General features: G+C 44.4%; 1 long non-coding RNA gene across 1 annotated transcript in view; it reads left to right on the top strand.

Annotated features, from left to right (window-relative positions):
• Positions 1 to 6,908: 6,908 nt before the first annotated feature.
• Positions 6,909 to 16,041, top strand: part of LOC141055720 (uncharacterized) — a 28,946-nt gene continuing 19,813 nt past the window's right edge. Inside the window, exon 1 of the long non-coding RNA XR_012221520.1 lies at positions 6,909 to 7,128. This is a non-coding gene — a long non-coding RNA (uncharacterized lncRNA). The remainder of the gene's footprint in view (positions 7,129 to 16,041) is intronic.

Raw genomic sequence — 16,041 nt, 5'->3', positions numbered from 1 at the left:
CTGGTGTGTTATGTATCAAGTTTCCAACATCAAGAGTAGAATTAATAAAGCAAAATCACAGGGCGCAAATAACCATCAGCCTCATTTTTTACTGAGTCATGACGCATATTAAAACCTAAGCATTTGCCCCCAATTTTTCTAATCTGTATCACCTGCTTTTCTACGCACTAAAGGAAAACACAGGACCCCATACTGCAATTCCTGACCACGGTAAACCGTCAGTTCCTGGTCACCCCTGATCCAACAGGACCAAGAGAGCTGACAATGGAGAACTGTAGCAGTCTTCATTTAAATTTATGTTCTGATACCATTTTCACAGCATTAATGGCAAAGCTACCCAAAAATGGAACCAAGTGGAGTTGTCTCACTGCCCCACCCCTTCCTATATGCTTTTATTAGAGCACATGGGTGTCATAGAGGGCAAAACCAGCCGATTCCTGAGGTTCTTGAAGACCAGTGACAATGATCATTTGATCGCCAGCACATCCTCATTTAGGGAAGAGGTGGTCCAGAGTGGTAACTCCTGTTTGGCTGGGCTCACACTCGCTTAGAAAGAACCCAAATGTGCAGAATTTCCTTAGAAGCTGATCAATAGCATTTTTTTAAATCTTAGAATCATTATAAATTTCACAGGCCATAGCACTTTTTGATAAGATTTTCAGATGAATGATGCAGCTCTGAATCCCACTTTTAATCCCTCATCTAAACAATTTGTGAGTGGCGTCATAAGTGAAGAGTTCCCTACCTGGACTTGTTTCCTTCAAGCTGTCAGGCTCTAATGAAACAAGATGGCTCATGTGTTGCACTTTCCTCATTCTATGCCAATTGTGATGTCATATGATGTCTGTGATGTTTATGTGCTTTGTGATGTCATCAAAGCTGACTGTTTAACCCCTGCCCACCCTATGACATACTTTGATATTGTGAACAGGTTATTTCAATGCTGTATGTATGAAACCAGAAGTTTACATACACTATATAAAAACACATATGAATGTTTTTCTCAATATCTGACAAGAAATCAGAATAAATCTTTTCCGTTTTAGGTCAATTAGGATTACCATAATTATTAATATTTGCCAAATGCCAGAGTAATGAGAGAGAGAATGTTTTAAGGCATTTTATTTATCTAATTTCAACTGTAGTATAATGCACCCCCCATAGGCAGACTCTGTATGGAATAATGCACCCCCATAGGCAGATTCTATACTATGTAATGAACCCCTGTAGGCAGACTCTAAATAGTATAATGCACCCCACATAGCCAGATACCATATTGTATAATGCACCACCCATAAGCAGACTCTATATTGTGTAATGCACCCCCCATAGGAATATATACTATGATGCACTCCCCATAGGCCTCTATGGCATACTCTTTATGGTATACTGCACTCCCCATAGACAGACTCTATATTGTATAATACACACCCCAAACGCAGATTCTATACTGTATAATGCACCTACGTACGCAGACTCTATATTGTATAATGCACTCCCCATAGGCAGACTCTATATGGTTAATAAGCACCAGGAGATCATTGAGTTTGTACCACAATATGGGTGCCAATCCTTAGCATATTATTAAGAAGTGTACTACCTTATATTATACCCTGACATTAGTGTGTATAACCATACAATTGGTGGTATTGTATTTATTTCTATGTAGCTACAAAGTGGGCCCCAAGAATGATTTTCTTTGGTAGGCCCAGGGTGCTCCAGTCCGATGCTTGCTGGAAGTGTAGGTAGATAGTGAGAGAACATTTCACATGGAGGGCAGGTAAAGAGTGAGAGACAGACCCCGCACTTCACAGAGGGCAGGTAGAGAGTGAAAGAACCCTGCAGTACACATGGAGCTCATGTAGGGAGTGACAGAACCCCACAGTACACATGGATGGTCAGGTAGGGACTGACAGACCCCACACTACACATGGAGGGGAGGTAGATAGTGACAGACCCCTGTACTACATATGGAAGGCAGAAAGGTAGTGACAGACCCAACAATACACATAGATGGCAGGTAGGGAGTGACAGACCTCAACCTACACTTGGAGGTCAGGTAGGGAGTGACAGACCACATACTACACATGGAGGGCAAGTAGGGAGTGACCGACCACCGCACTACACATGGATGACAAGTAGGAAGTAACAGACCGCTGCACTACACATAGCGTGCAGGTAGAGAGTGACAGACCACTGCACTACACAAGAGAGCAGGTAGAGAGTGACAGACCCCACACTACACATAGCGGGCAGGTAGAGAGTGACAGACCGCTGCACTACACAAGGGGGGCAAGTAGGGAGTGACAGAACCCCACAGCACACACAGAGAGCAGGTAGAGAATGACAGACCCCACACTACACATAGCGGGCAGGTAGAGAGTGACAGCCCGCTGCACTACACAAGGAGGGCCGGTAGAGAGTGACAGACCCCATACTACACATGGATGACAAGTAGGAAGTAACAGACCGCTGCACTACACATAGTGGGCAGGTAGAGAGTGACAGACCACTGCACTACACAAGGGGGGCAGGTAGAGAGTGACAGAACCCCACAGCACACACAGAGAGCAGGTAGAGAGTGACAGACCCCACACTACACATAGCGGGCAGGTAGAGAGTGACAGACCGCTGCACTACACAAGGAGGGCAGGTAGAGAGTGACAGAACCCCACAGCACACACAGAGAGCAGGTAGAGAGTGACAGACCCCACACTACACATAGCAGGCAGGTTGAGAGTGACTGACCGCTGCACTACACAAGGAGGGCAGGTAGAGAGTGACAGAACCCCACAGTACACATAGAGGGCAGGTAGAGAGTGACAGACCCCATACTACACATGGAGGGCAGGTAGATAGTGACAGACACTGCACTACACATGGAAGGCAAAAAGGTAGTGACAGATCCAACAATACACATAGACAGCAGGTAGGGAGTGACAGACCCCAACCTACACTTGGAGGGCTGTAGTGCGAATATAAAAATGGCTATTTTGAGTCCATATTGAAATATATAGAATGAATTCTGTATATGACAGAGCTGCATTTACATAGTAACATAGTTTTGAAGGCTGAAGGAAGACCTTATGTCCATCTAGTTCAGCCTATTTTTAGTGCAGCTGTTCTGTACTGTTGATCCTGGGGAAGGCAAAAAAACCACAGAGTAGAAGCCAATTTTCTCCATAGGGAAAAAAATTCCTTCCCCTAAGCTGCGTCAACCATCTACCTATAATATTCTGTTATTTGTAACCTTCTATACTGTTACTCACAAGTGAGTTGGCTATCACCACTTCCTCAGGAAGAGAATTCCAGAGCCTCACTGCTCTTACCGTGAAGAACCCTCTTCTATGCTGGTGCAGAAATTGTCTTTCCTCCAAACGAATAGAATGCCCCCTTGTTCTTGTCAGAGTCATTGGTACAAACAGTTCATTGGAGAGATCTCTGTATTGCCCTCTGATATACTTGTACATATATATTAGGTCTCCCCTAAGTCTTCTCTTTTCTAGAGTAAATAGACCTATTTTGATAACCTTTCTGGGTATTGTAGTGAACCAACTCCATTTATCATTTTAGTAGCCCGCCTTTATACCCTTTCAAGTTCAGTAATGTCTTTTTTCAGCACCGGTGTCCAAAATTGCACACAATACTCCAAGTGTGGTCTGACGAGTGATTTGTACAGAGGGAGAATAATGTTTTCATCTCGTGTCCCCAGACCTCTTCTAATACATCCCATGACCCTTTTTGCTTTGGTGGCAGCTGCCTGACACTGGGCACTCCAATTTAGCTTCTTATTGACTAAGATGCCTAAGTCTTTTTCCATGTCTGATTTCCCCAGCAGTTTCCCATTTAGTAAGTAATTGTAGCATCTGTTTCTCCTTCCCATGTGCATAACCTTACACTTATCTGTGTTAAACCTCATTTGCCATTTTTCAGCCCAATTCTCCAATTTACTCAAATCTGTCTGTAGCTGCAAACTGTCCTCCTTTGTGTTAACTACCTTTCATAGTTTTGTATCATCTGCAAATACTGATATTTTACTGTGTAAGCCATCCACTAGATCATTAATAAATATATTAAATAGTAGGGGGCCCAATACAGAACCCTGTGGTACGCCACTAGTAACCCTGGCCCAATCTGAGTATGCCCCATTAATAACCACTCTTTGTTTTCTATCACTAAGCCAGCTACCTACCCATCTACACACATTTTCCCCTAGCCCAAGCTTTCTCATCTTACTTACCAATCTTTTATGTGGGACAGTGTCAAATGCTTTAGAGAAGTCGAGATAAATGACATCCAATGATTCTCCTTGGTCCATTCGAGAGCTTACATCCTCATAGAAGCTGATCAGATTAGTTTGACAGGAGCGATCCTTCATAAATCCATGTTGATATTCAGTTAAACATTTATTAACATTGAGATATTCCATAATGGTATCCCTTAGAAACCCTTCAAAAATTTTACCCACAACAGATGAAAAGCTTACCGGCCTATAGTTTCCAGGTTCCGTTTTACACCCCTTTTTGAATATTGGTACCACATTTGCTTGCCGCCAATCAAAAAGAACAGACCCTGTTTCTATAGAGTCTTTAAATATAAGGAATAGAGGCCTGTTTATCACTTTACTTAACTCCCTTAATACCCGAGGGTGAATGCCATCAGGGCCTGGTGATTTGTCAATTTTAATCTTACTAAGGCGGTTCTGCACTTCTTCCTGGGTTAGGCAGGTAATACTTAATTGGGAGTTTACATTATCACTCTGCATTTCCCCTGGCAAACCCTTTTCCTGTGTGAACACTGTTGAGAAAAAAGTATTTAAAACATTTGCTTTTCCCACATCGTTCTCTATGATTTCACCCTCATTGTTCTTTAAAGGGCCGACACCATCAATTTTCATTTTTTTACTGTTTATATAATTAAAGAATAGTTTGGGGTTTGTTTTACTTTCCTTAGCAATGAGTCTCTCAGTTTCCACTTTTGCTAAATGTATTTGTTTTTTACACATTTTATTTTTTTCTGTATAACTTTTTAATGCTTCTTCAATGCCTTCTTGTTTTAGCTTCCTAAATGCCTTGTTCTTGTTATTTATTGCCCTTTTTACATCCTTATTTAGCCACATTGGTGTTCTCCTGTTCCTAGCCCTTTTATTTCTGTACGGTATGGCTAGCTCGCAGTGGGTGTGTAAAACTGATTTAAATATTTCCCATTTATTTTCTGTGCTCCTATTTTTGAGGACATTGTCCCAATCAATTCGGCGAAGGTCCTCTCTAAGCTGATCAAACTTCGCTTTCCTGAAATTCAGCTTTTTCGTAACCCCCTTCCAGGGCACCTGACTGAAGGACAAGTGGAATTGTATATTGTGGTCACTGTTCCCTAGGTGCCCATCGACTCGTACTTCTGTTATTCTATCTGGCCTGTTGCTTAAAATTAAGTCCAGAAGGGCTGTCCCTCTAGTTGGGCCCTGCACAAGTTGTGACAGATAATTATCCTTGGTTACTGACAGAAATTGGTTTCCTTTCTAAGATACGCAGGTTTCAGTTTCCCAGTCTGTGTCGGGGTAGTTGAAGTCCCCCATAATAATCTCCTTATTGTGATTTGCTGCTTTGTCTATTTGTTTCAATAATACATTTTCAGTGGTTTCTGTTATGGCTTATAACAAACCCCTATGAGGATTTTTTTACTTTTCTCTCCTTGTATCTCCACACAATAGAGACTCCACCTCTTCATTTCCCTCTTGTATATCTTCTCTTAGTGTGGGCTTTAAAGTAGACTTTTTATATAGACAGACTCCACCCCCTTTCCTTTTTTTACGATCACTAAGCAAATCTTATCCTTGCAAGTTAGCCGCCCAGTCATAGCTGTCGTCTAACCATGTCTCAGTTATTCCTACTATGTCGTATTTTTCCTCATACATTACCAACTCCAGATCTTCAATCTTATTGGTCAGGCTTCTTGCATTGGTCAGCATGCAGGAAAGAAGTTTTGCTTCCTTTTTCTTAGCTTCCTTCTGAGTACCCTGTCTTGGGTCCTCTTTACCACGTCTAGTTTCCTTGATTAGTTTGTCCTTCTGCTGCATGTTCTTGTCTGCTGTTTTTCCTCCCATCCCCTCTTCTTCTAGTTTAAAGCCCTCCTGATGAGTGTGGCAAGTCTTCTGGCGAATGTGTGTTTCCCAGGTTTTGTGAGGTGTATCCCATCTCTTGCGAGAAGTCCATCGTAGAGGTAATTCACGCCATCGTCCAAGAATCCAAATCCTTGCTGCCTGCACCACCGTCGTAGCCCATTGTTCACCTCTAGTATCCTATTCCATCTTCTGATGCCATGGCCTCTCATCGACTGGGAGGATTGATGAGAAAACAACCTGTACGTTCCGTTCCTTTATTTTCTTCCCCAGAATTTCAAAGTCTTCACAGATAGTTGGTAGGTCATTTCTTGCCGTGTCGTTTGTGCCTACATGTATCAGTCAGAAAGGGTAGTCGTCCTTGGATTTGAGGATAGTTGGTATCCTGTTGGCCACATCCTTGATTTTTGCTCCTGGAAAGCAGCATACTTCTCGAGCGGTTATGTCCGGCCTGCAGATAGTTGCCTCCGTGCCCCTTAGTAGTGAGTCGCCCACAACTACCACTCTTCTTTTCTTTCCGAACGCACTGCTTGTTGCTCGTGAGTGTTTTTGAGTGTCATTTGTTTCCGTGTCAAACAGTTACAGACAAGATAATGGTTATATTGACAATCTTGACAATCTATGTTTGCTGTTTGTCATTGTAAAACATTAAGGTTTATTAACCTCAACCTGTGTTGATTTTATCTAAACCCATGTGGCTTTTATATTGTTAGTGTTTATGACACATTGTCTGATGATGCCATGTTGTCTGTTTCATCCAACCTTGAAGGCCGGCCACTGGATGGGCTGGGTGAAGCTAGTTACACATTAGTGTAATTTATTATATAAGGCCAGAGAAACATGACTTAGACAGAAGCAAAAACTGGATACCTGTATGTGTACAGTGTTGATACCTGCATAAGTGGGGACGCCCGTGCAGTGTAGTGAATCTTCCAGGGGTCTCTGTCTTAGTGTTGCTTCTCTGATAATCCAGACGGATGATGTTTAAAAGCCTCTTGGTGATTGATGATGTGAGTATACTGTATATAGTTAATCTTTATATATATACCTAATCATATGTATTCAATCTTTATCTGTACTTAACCTTTGTATCTTAAATTATACAAAAGTGTACGCAATCATACTGTCTAATCATACCATTCCTTTAATTTTGTACCGTGTAATAAAATTGTGCTATATTGCAAGCAGTAGCCTTCTTTAAAGCCGTGTCCGAACCTTAGTGTTAAAAACTTGGCAATACAAGGGCAGGTAGGGAGTGACAGACCACCGCATTACACATGGAGGGGAGGAAGGGATTGACAAACCACACACTAGACATGGAGGGCATGTAGGGAGTGATCGACCACCGCACTACACATGGAAGGCAGGTTGGAAGTAACAGGCCGACGCACTACACATAGTGGGCAGATAGAGAGTGACAGACCACTGCACTACACAAGGAAGGCAGGTAAATAGTGACAGACCCCACACTACACATGTGGCGCCCCTGAGGCTCAGTCGCCACAGAGGTACTGCACCTCCTCCTGAGGTGTGGTGCCCCACCATCCAGGTAAGTTGGAGGCTCCTGACCACGCTCCAACACTCACACCCCACACAACACAGTAGTTCAGCAAAGCCACATTGCGACTCCTTGCTTGGAGTGTAGCAGATCACCTTTGGTGGCTCCCTGTTTGGAACACGAAACATGCTGGGAGGCGAGTGGAGTTCAGAATACATAAAAGAGCGGGAATGTTTAGGATTACAAGTCAGTATGGGAGAGGAAGCCACTCAGAGAGGAGTGAGGAAAGAAGATCCCTGAGATAGGGATGGAGGAAGGAGGTGCTGCTGCAGACCTCAGTGACCTGGGTCTGCTGGCACGGGAAAGGAAAGAAGGAGAAAGACATTGAACTGAAACCTGATCTTCCATAAGAGAGAGAGATTAGTACAGAACGAAGGAGTAAAAGGGAACAGAGGACATGGGTTAGTGGAAGAGCCCTGCCTAGAAGTTCTAAGCGCAAGGCCGGGGTCCGGTCCCCGAGGTTGTATGGACACTAATGGTTCTGCAGCAGACACCGGTGGAGTAGTGGGCTGTAAATGCACTACTCCCATCTAAGACTTAGAATCATAGAATCGTAGAGTTGTAAGGGACCTCCTGGGCCATCTTGTCCAACCCCCTGCTCAAAGCAGGATTCGCTAAATCATCCCAGTCAGATGTCTGTCCAGCCTCTGTTTGAAGACATCCATTGAAGGAGAACTCACCACTTCTCGTGGCAGCTTGTTCCACTCATTGATCACTCTAACTGTCAAAAAGTTTTTTCTAATATCTAATCTGTGTCTCCTCCCATTCAGTTTCATCCCATTGCTTCTAGTCTTTCCTTGTGCAAATGAGAATAAAGATGATCCTTCTACAATGTGACAGCCCTTGAGATATTTGTAGACAGCTATTAAGTCTCCTCTCAGTCTTCTCTTTTGCAAACTAAACAATCCCAAATCCTGCAACCTTTCCTCATAAGACAGGGTTTGTAGACCGGTCACCATTCTGGTTGCTCTTTTCTGAACTTGCTCCAGTTTGTTGATGTCTTTTTTAAAATGTGGTGCCCAAAACTGGACACAATATTCCAGATGAGGTCTGACCAAAGAGGAGTAGAGGGAAATAATGACTTCATGTGATCTAGACTGTATGCTTCTGTTAATACATCCTAGAATTGCATTTGCTTTTTTTGCTGCTGCATCACACTGTTGACTCATTCAGTTTGTGATCTATTAGTATACCCAAGTCTTTTTCACATGTGCTGTTGCTTAGGCCTATTCCTCCCATTCTGTATATGCTTTTTTCATTTTTATTGCCCAGATGTAGTACTTTGCATTTGTCCCTGTTAAAAACCATTCTGTTAGTTGCTGCCCAGTTCTCCAGTTTATTTATATCTTTTTGAATCCTCTCTCTCTCTTCTCTAGTATTAGCTATCCCTCCTAGCTTTGTGTCATCAGCGAATTTAATCAGTTTACCCTCAATTCCTTCATCTAAATCGTTGATAAAGATGTTGAACAATACAGGGCCCAGGACAGAGCCCTGTGGTACCCCACTTGAGACATTCTTCCAACTGGATGTGCAGCCATTTACGACCACTCTTTGGGTCCGATCACTAAGCCAGTTATGAATCCACCTAACAGTTGCCTTGTCCATTCCATACTTAGTCATTTTTTCAATAAGGATTGTATGAGATACTTTGTCAAATGCTTTGCTGAAGTCAAGATATACTATATCTACAGCATTTCCTTGATCCACCCAATCAGTGATTCCGTCATAGAAGGAAATTAAGTTAGTCTGACATGACTTATTAGTTACAAACCCATGCTGACTCTGTTTAATCACTTCATTCTTATCCAGGTACTGACATACATGTTGTTTAATAATTTGTTCAAAGATCTTTCCTGGTATAGAAGTCAGACTCACCGGCCTATAGTTGCCTGTGTCCACCTTCTTCCCCTTTTTGAAGATAGGAACAACATTTGCTCTTCTCCAGTCTTCTGGGACTTCTCCTGTTCTCCAAGAATTTTCAAATATTATGGAGAGGGGTTCAAAAATTTCTTCTGCTATCTCCTTCAGTACTCTGGGGTGTAATTCATCTGGACCTGGAGACTTGAATTCATTTAGGTTAGCTAAGTGTTTCCTCACTATCTTTCTGTTTATAGATATCCTGGATTCTTCTATACCCTTAATAGGACAGTGAAGAACAGTTGATGTCACATTTCCTCACTGTCCTATTAAGGGTATAGAAGAATCCAGGATATCTATAAACTGAAAGATAGTGAGGAAACACTTGGGCACAACAGCAACTTGGATAGTGAGCCGGGACTCAGGAGTGAGGAGTCCCCGAAGCAGGCTACAGCTGTCTGCCGTACAAGTAGAATTCTTGGGAACATCTGTCAGGAGGAACTCCAGTGTAACTCAGTACTAGGACATCTTCACACTTAAAGGCGCTATAAGAGGAGAAGTTCAGAAAGGTACATGATGGCGGAGCGCTGGAAGGGAGCATTCCATCTGACCTGGAGGTTGATTGAGCCTCTGACCCGGAGAACACAGTACGGAGGCAGGCACCTGTGTGTACTACAGTCTGTGAGTAAAACTTTGGAACTACAAGCCCTGGTGTCCTCCATTGATTCTTGCGTCAGCACACCCAGCACTGCAACATCTGGGTACCAGCTTCGACACTGCATGTGCCTCTCCTCTAACTCCACATCTACACTGCCCTGGGGCTATAGCTTCACCTGTGGGGAGCTTCACCATCTTTGCTGCAACACACCACCAGCTCCAGAGGATCTGCAAGCAGCGTCGGCTTAACATCTCACTTGCCGAACACCACAGGTGGCGTCACAAACTATTCCATTTACTACATTCTACCATTCAAACTCCCCCTATTAATTGGGCGCCCAGGGCCATGGACCGGGTCCCCGCTGCTGTGACACATCCCGTCGACACCAGCCCGGTACCGAGTACCCCACAGCCCTGGGAGGGCAACCCACACATAGCGGGCTGGTAGAGAGTGACAGACCACTGCACTACACAAGGAGGGCAGGTAGTGACAGAACCCCACAGAAAACATAGAGGGCAGGTAGAGAGTGAGAGACCCCAAACTACTCATGGAGAGCAGGTCCAGGGAGTGACAGCCTGCTGCACTACACATGGAGGGTAGGTAGGGCGTGAAAGACCCCGCACTACACAGAGGCAGGTAGAGAGTGAAAGAACCCTGCAATACAAATGGAGGGCAGGTAGGCAGTGACAGACCCCGCCTTACACATGGAGGGCAGGTAGAGAGTGACAGACCCCACACTACACATGGAGAGCAGGTAGGGAGTGACAGCCTGCTGCACTACACATGGAGGGCAGGTAGGGCGTGACAGACCCCGCACTACACAGAAGCAGGTAGAGAGTGACAGACACCTGCACTCCACAAGGAGGGCAGGTTAACAGTGACAGAACACTGCACTATACATGGATGGCTGGTAGGGAGAGACAGACCCTGCACTACACATGGAGGGCAGATAGAGAGTGTCAGACCCCGAACTACACATGGAGGAAAGGTAGATAGTTACATATCCCGCACTACACATGGAAGGCACGTAGAGAGTGACAGACCTCTGCTCTACAGATGCAGGGCATGTAGACAGTGACAGACCCCTGCATTACACATGGAGGGCAGGTAGGGAGTGACAGACTCCACATAGAGGGCAGGTAGAGCATGATATAACCCACACTTGGCTAGGATGAGAGGTAGGCAGGGTAAGCAATGTCTGCCACTGTCACCACTCACCCCTCTCTCTGTCCCACGTAACGATCATCACCCCATTCATGTGCTGTATGTGCCGCATGGGACACGAGCAGAGGAACTGTCATCTCCCCTGCTCCGCCGGGATCTCCAGCAATACACAGGCCACATTTGGACTGCGCTTTGTTGGAGAATATGCACGCGCAGGGACGTTGGTTGGCGCTGCGCAGTGTCATCGCGAGATCCAGCGTTCATTGATGCACGGAGAAGACGGTAGACCGGGAGCCTGGATTCGGTGAGTGTGAGCTTTTTTGTAATTCTTATATTACTGTTAAGAAGGGCATAAAATGGAGGGAGGTGCTGTGCAGAGGGGGGAATGAGCGGAGGGGCTGTGTGGATGGTGGGCGGTAAAATGATATGAAAGCTGTGCTGATGAGGGAATAAAATAAGTTGAGGGTCTGTGTAGATGGGGGAATAAAATGAAATGAGGGTCTGTGCTAATGGGGGGAATAAAATCAGTGTAGGGGCTGTGGTGATAGAGGGAATAAAATTAGGTGAGGGGCTGTGCTAATGAGGGAGAATAAAATGAGGTGAGGAGCTGTGCTAATGGGGGGAATAAAATGAGGTGAGGAGTTGTGCAGATGGGGGAATAAACTGATGGGCTGTGTAGATGGGGTTTATAAACTGACTGGCTGTCCTCGGGCTACACACGGAACATAAGCATACAACAAAATGACATAACATTTAACCTGGGTATGGGTGAACAGTCCCAGTAACTGCGTTGAAGCGTGGATTACAGCCCAAAACCACTTCCAATTGTTTGGATCATCCCTGAGTGCAGCTGCAGGGCACACAGACCATAATAGAAAATTCACTGCACTGGCTGTTTTAGATGGCTTCCTGCCAAGGCATGATGAACAGATTTTTCTTCTCAAGTTTAAGAGTCTTTTCAAGAGTTCTTGTGGTAGAAAATATATAACTACTGAAATCTCACATTAGTCCATGTGGGCACAATTTCTTTAACATTTTTAGTAAAGTTACCTAAGGCAAAGTTCAACGTAAGTACAACTCAAAACTTAATTATTAATCTTAGACTATTTACAAATAATTTCTATAGGGAGAAGGGGTTTGGCGCTATGTGCTATTCTGTGATCTGCGCAAGATAGGAATACTAGATAACTTCCTGCGACTCTTTAAACCTAACAATGGGTACAACAGGTTCACTGCTGACTATGGGCACGTTTTCTGATTCTTCCACCTGCAAAGTGTTAGTGGTTGGCATTAGCGAGTCGTCGCTTCCAGAACAATTTGGTGTCTCTGGTAAAGAACTACCACTGTGTTGTTAACTTGTAGCCAAGAAATAGGGAATTCACCTAGAACAGTGCAAATCTTTGTATCAGTCTTTTCTTTTAGCTGAGAGTCTTCCTAAAGGTACTGTCACACTAAGCGATATCGCTAGCAATATCGCTATAACTTGTGACGTTATAGCGATATCGCTGTGTCTCATACTTACCTATGGCCCACTCCCCCGCTTCTTATTGCTGATCGCGCGAGAATAGGCTGGACCGTTTCTCGTCGTCAGCTTCCTGCGGCGCTTCCTGTGGAGAGACGAGCGTGGAGCCGGGCGGGAGGACATCAGGATCGCCTAGTGTGACAGGTAAGTAGCGACCCCCGTCCCCAGCGATGTCACTGGTGAGATCTGCCTGTGTGGCAGCTCACTAGCGACCACTTAGCGATGTACCAGCGATCCTGACCGCGTAATATCGCTGGTCGGGATCGCTGGTGCATCGCTAAGTGTGACAGTACCTTTATTCTCAACTCGTTCACGCAATTGTGCTGGACATACTTTCAGATTGTCTCTGGATACGGTGGTACACGTTTTTCCGCTGTCCTTGGAGATAGTACACACTTTGCTATTGTCATTGCTAGATGGTTGAATAGTGTAAGGCTGAGCCTCCTATTGGTCATCTAACTTGTGGTTACTTCTCTTTTTCTTCAGCACTTGTTCACCTATTGGTAAGGGGGTTGCCAAAGCATGTCTATTTAAGTTCCTTTCCTGATTTTGCTTAGCTTGAGCCAGACTTTCCTTTACACATTGCTGAACTTTTTGATACTGCAGTTGTCTTTCTGTATTCCAATCCGTGTCCAATTGGCAGGATATGGTTTCAGGAGTTAAGACTCCCATTTCCAGGTCGATGGGGAGTTTACCTGGCTGTGCACGCATCCAGTAAGCTGGGGCATATCCTGTTGCGCTGGTTAGTATATGATTGTACATTTTGATCAAATCAGGCAATTTCTCAGGCCATTAGTTCCTTTCTTCTAGCGGTAAGATCTGTAATAAATTATTTACCAGATGGTTCAGTTTTTCACAAAGACCATTGCCTTGTGGATAGTATGGTGTAGTTCTGATCTTTTTGCATCCGTAGAGGGAGCAAAATTCTTGAAAGACTTCTGCTTCGAAGACTGGACCTCTGTCTCTCAGCACTTTATCTGGGTAGCCATGGGGTCTGCAGAAATATTCTTGGAATGCCTTTGCAGCTGTTCTTGCTGTTTGGTCTTTCACCGGAACGACCACTAGGAAACGGGAATAGGGATACACGGCATAGGTATACCCTGATCGACTTGGGGTTAGTTGCACGTGGTCTAAGGCCACCGGTTCCAAAGGTTATTTAGTGATGATGGGCTGCAAGGGGGCACTTTGATTTGCAGAATTCTTTCTTCTGAGACTACATGGGCCACCGCATTCCCTACACCACTGTTCAATAGACCGTCTCATACCTGTCCAGACGAAGCGGTCGCGGATGACTACTTCCAGCTTTATCCAACCAAAGTGTCCCACTTGATTGTGGTAAGCTTCCAAGACCATGGGCATGTCTTTTCTGGGGACCACGATCTGCCAGACCAGTTCATGCGTACGTGGGTTATTAGCTCTTCGGATCAACTTGTCTTCAAAAAGGAACAGCTTCTTTCTTTCCTCAACTGTTGGACATCTGCAGGCGCATCAGGAGCTGGAGATGAATCTGCTTCACCAAGGAGTTCTTTGACCATACATATAGCCAGGTCACAGCTCTGCATCTCTGCCCAACCTTGGTGAGGTAGTGGACTACGGGAAACATCATGAACGGCAAGACTTCTCCCTGTCACATTGTTAGTGTCTTGGGAGGCACCATGACGGTAGAATGCTGGCATCTCCATTTCTTCCAGGTCTTACCATGTGTGGCAGGGCTATATACCATGTGGTGCTGGGCTATATACCATGTGTGGCTGGGCTATATACCTTGTGGTGCTGGGCTATATACTATGTGATGCTGGGCTGTATACCATGGTGCTGGGCTGTATACCATGTGTGGCTGTGTTATATACCATGTGGTGATGGGCTATATACCGTGTGTGGCTGTGCTATATACCATGTGGTGTTGGGCTATATTCCAAGTGTGACTGGGCTATATTCCATGTGGTGCTGGGCTATATACCATGTGGTGCTGGGCTATATACTCTGTGGTGCTGGGCTGTTTACCATGTGGTGATGGGCTATATACCATGTTTGACTGTGCTATATACCAGGTGGTGCTGGGCTACATACCATGTGGTGCTTGGCTATATACCATGTGTGGCTGTGCCATATACCATTTGGGCTGTGCTATATACCATGTGTTGCTGTGCTATATACCATGTGTTGCTGTGCTATATACCATGTGTTGATGTGCTATATACCATGTGTGGCTGTGCTATATACCATGTGGTGCTGTGCTATATACCATACCATGTGGTGCTGTACTACATACCATGAGGTGCTGTACTGTATACCATGTGATGCTGTGCTATATTCCATATGGTGCTTGGCTATATTCTATGGTGGGCTGTACTATATACCATGTGGTGCTGGGCTATATACCATGTGTGACTGGGCTATATACCATGTGGTGATGGGCAATATACCATGTGATGCTGTGCTATATACCATGAGGGCTGGGCTATAATCCATGTGGGTCTGGGCTATATACTATGTGGTGCTGGGCTATATACTATGCGGCTGTGTTTATATACCATGAAGAGTTACATTCAAATTATATTCTATGGGGGGGTCTGTGTTATATAATATGGGGGAGGGCTACATTATATTCTATGGGGAGGTGGGCTGTATTATATTCTATTTGGGGTTACATTATATTCTATGGGGGCTGTATTATATTTATTATATTCTATGGGGGTGATTGCATCATACTCTTGTGAAGGGTTAATACTAAAATCAGAGCTTAAGTTTCACTTAAGTTTCACTTCTCCATTTCTCTGTAAGGTTTCGTTTCTTAGTTTTGTTGTTGTAAGATAAATTTTTGTAATTGGCATGGGCTGTCATGAAACCAGATTGTTCTCATCAGGTGCAAAGATAAGGGAGGAGGGAATGTTAAACTCTGAAGAATATGCCATTATACTACTTTCTACGCTATTTAGGTACGGACATATATGTAGTTTCTGGTTTTCTTGCAATATTATTGGCTTATAAAGTGAAATGATGCTATTGGTACTTGAGAACCTTGCATAATTAAGCAAAAGATTATAAAAGATGTGACTAAAATAAAGGGGCTTAGTGATCTGCCTCGATCCTCCTGTACAGAGAACCCAGTCTCCGTGTGGTCATTTGAGTTGCTAGCAACACTGGAATAATTTGGAAATCAC

The sequence above is a fragment of the Dendrobates tinctorius genome, unplaced genomic scaffold, assembly GCF_039654945.1.
Source record: "Dendrobates tinctorius isolate UK_male_01 unplaced genomic scaffold, ASM3965494v1 ptg000191l, whole genome shotgun sequence".
In the NCBI taxonomy this organism is placed as follows: Eukaryota; Metazoa; Chordata; class Amphibia; order Anura; family Dendrobatidae; genus Dendrobates; species Dendrobates tinctorius.
This window is presented reverse-complemented; position numbering and strand designations above follow the sequence as displayed.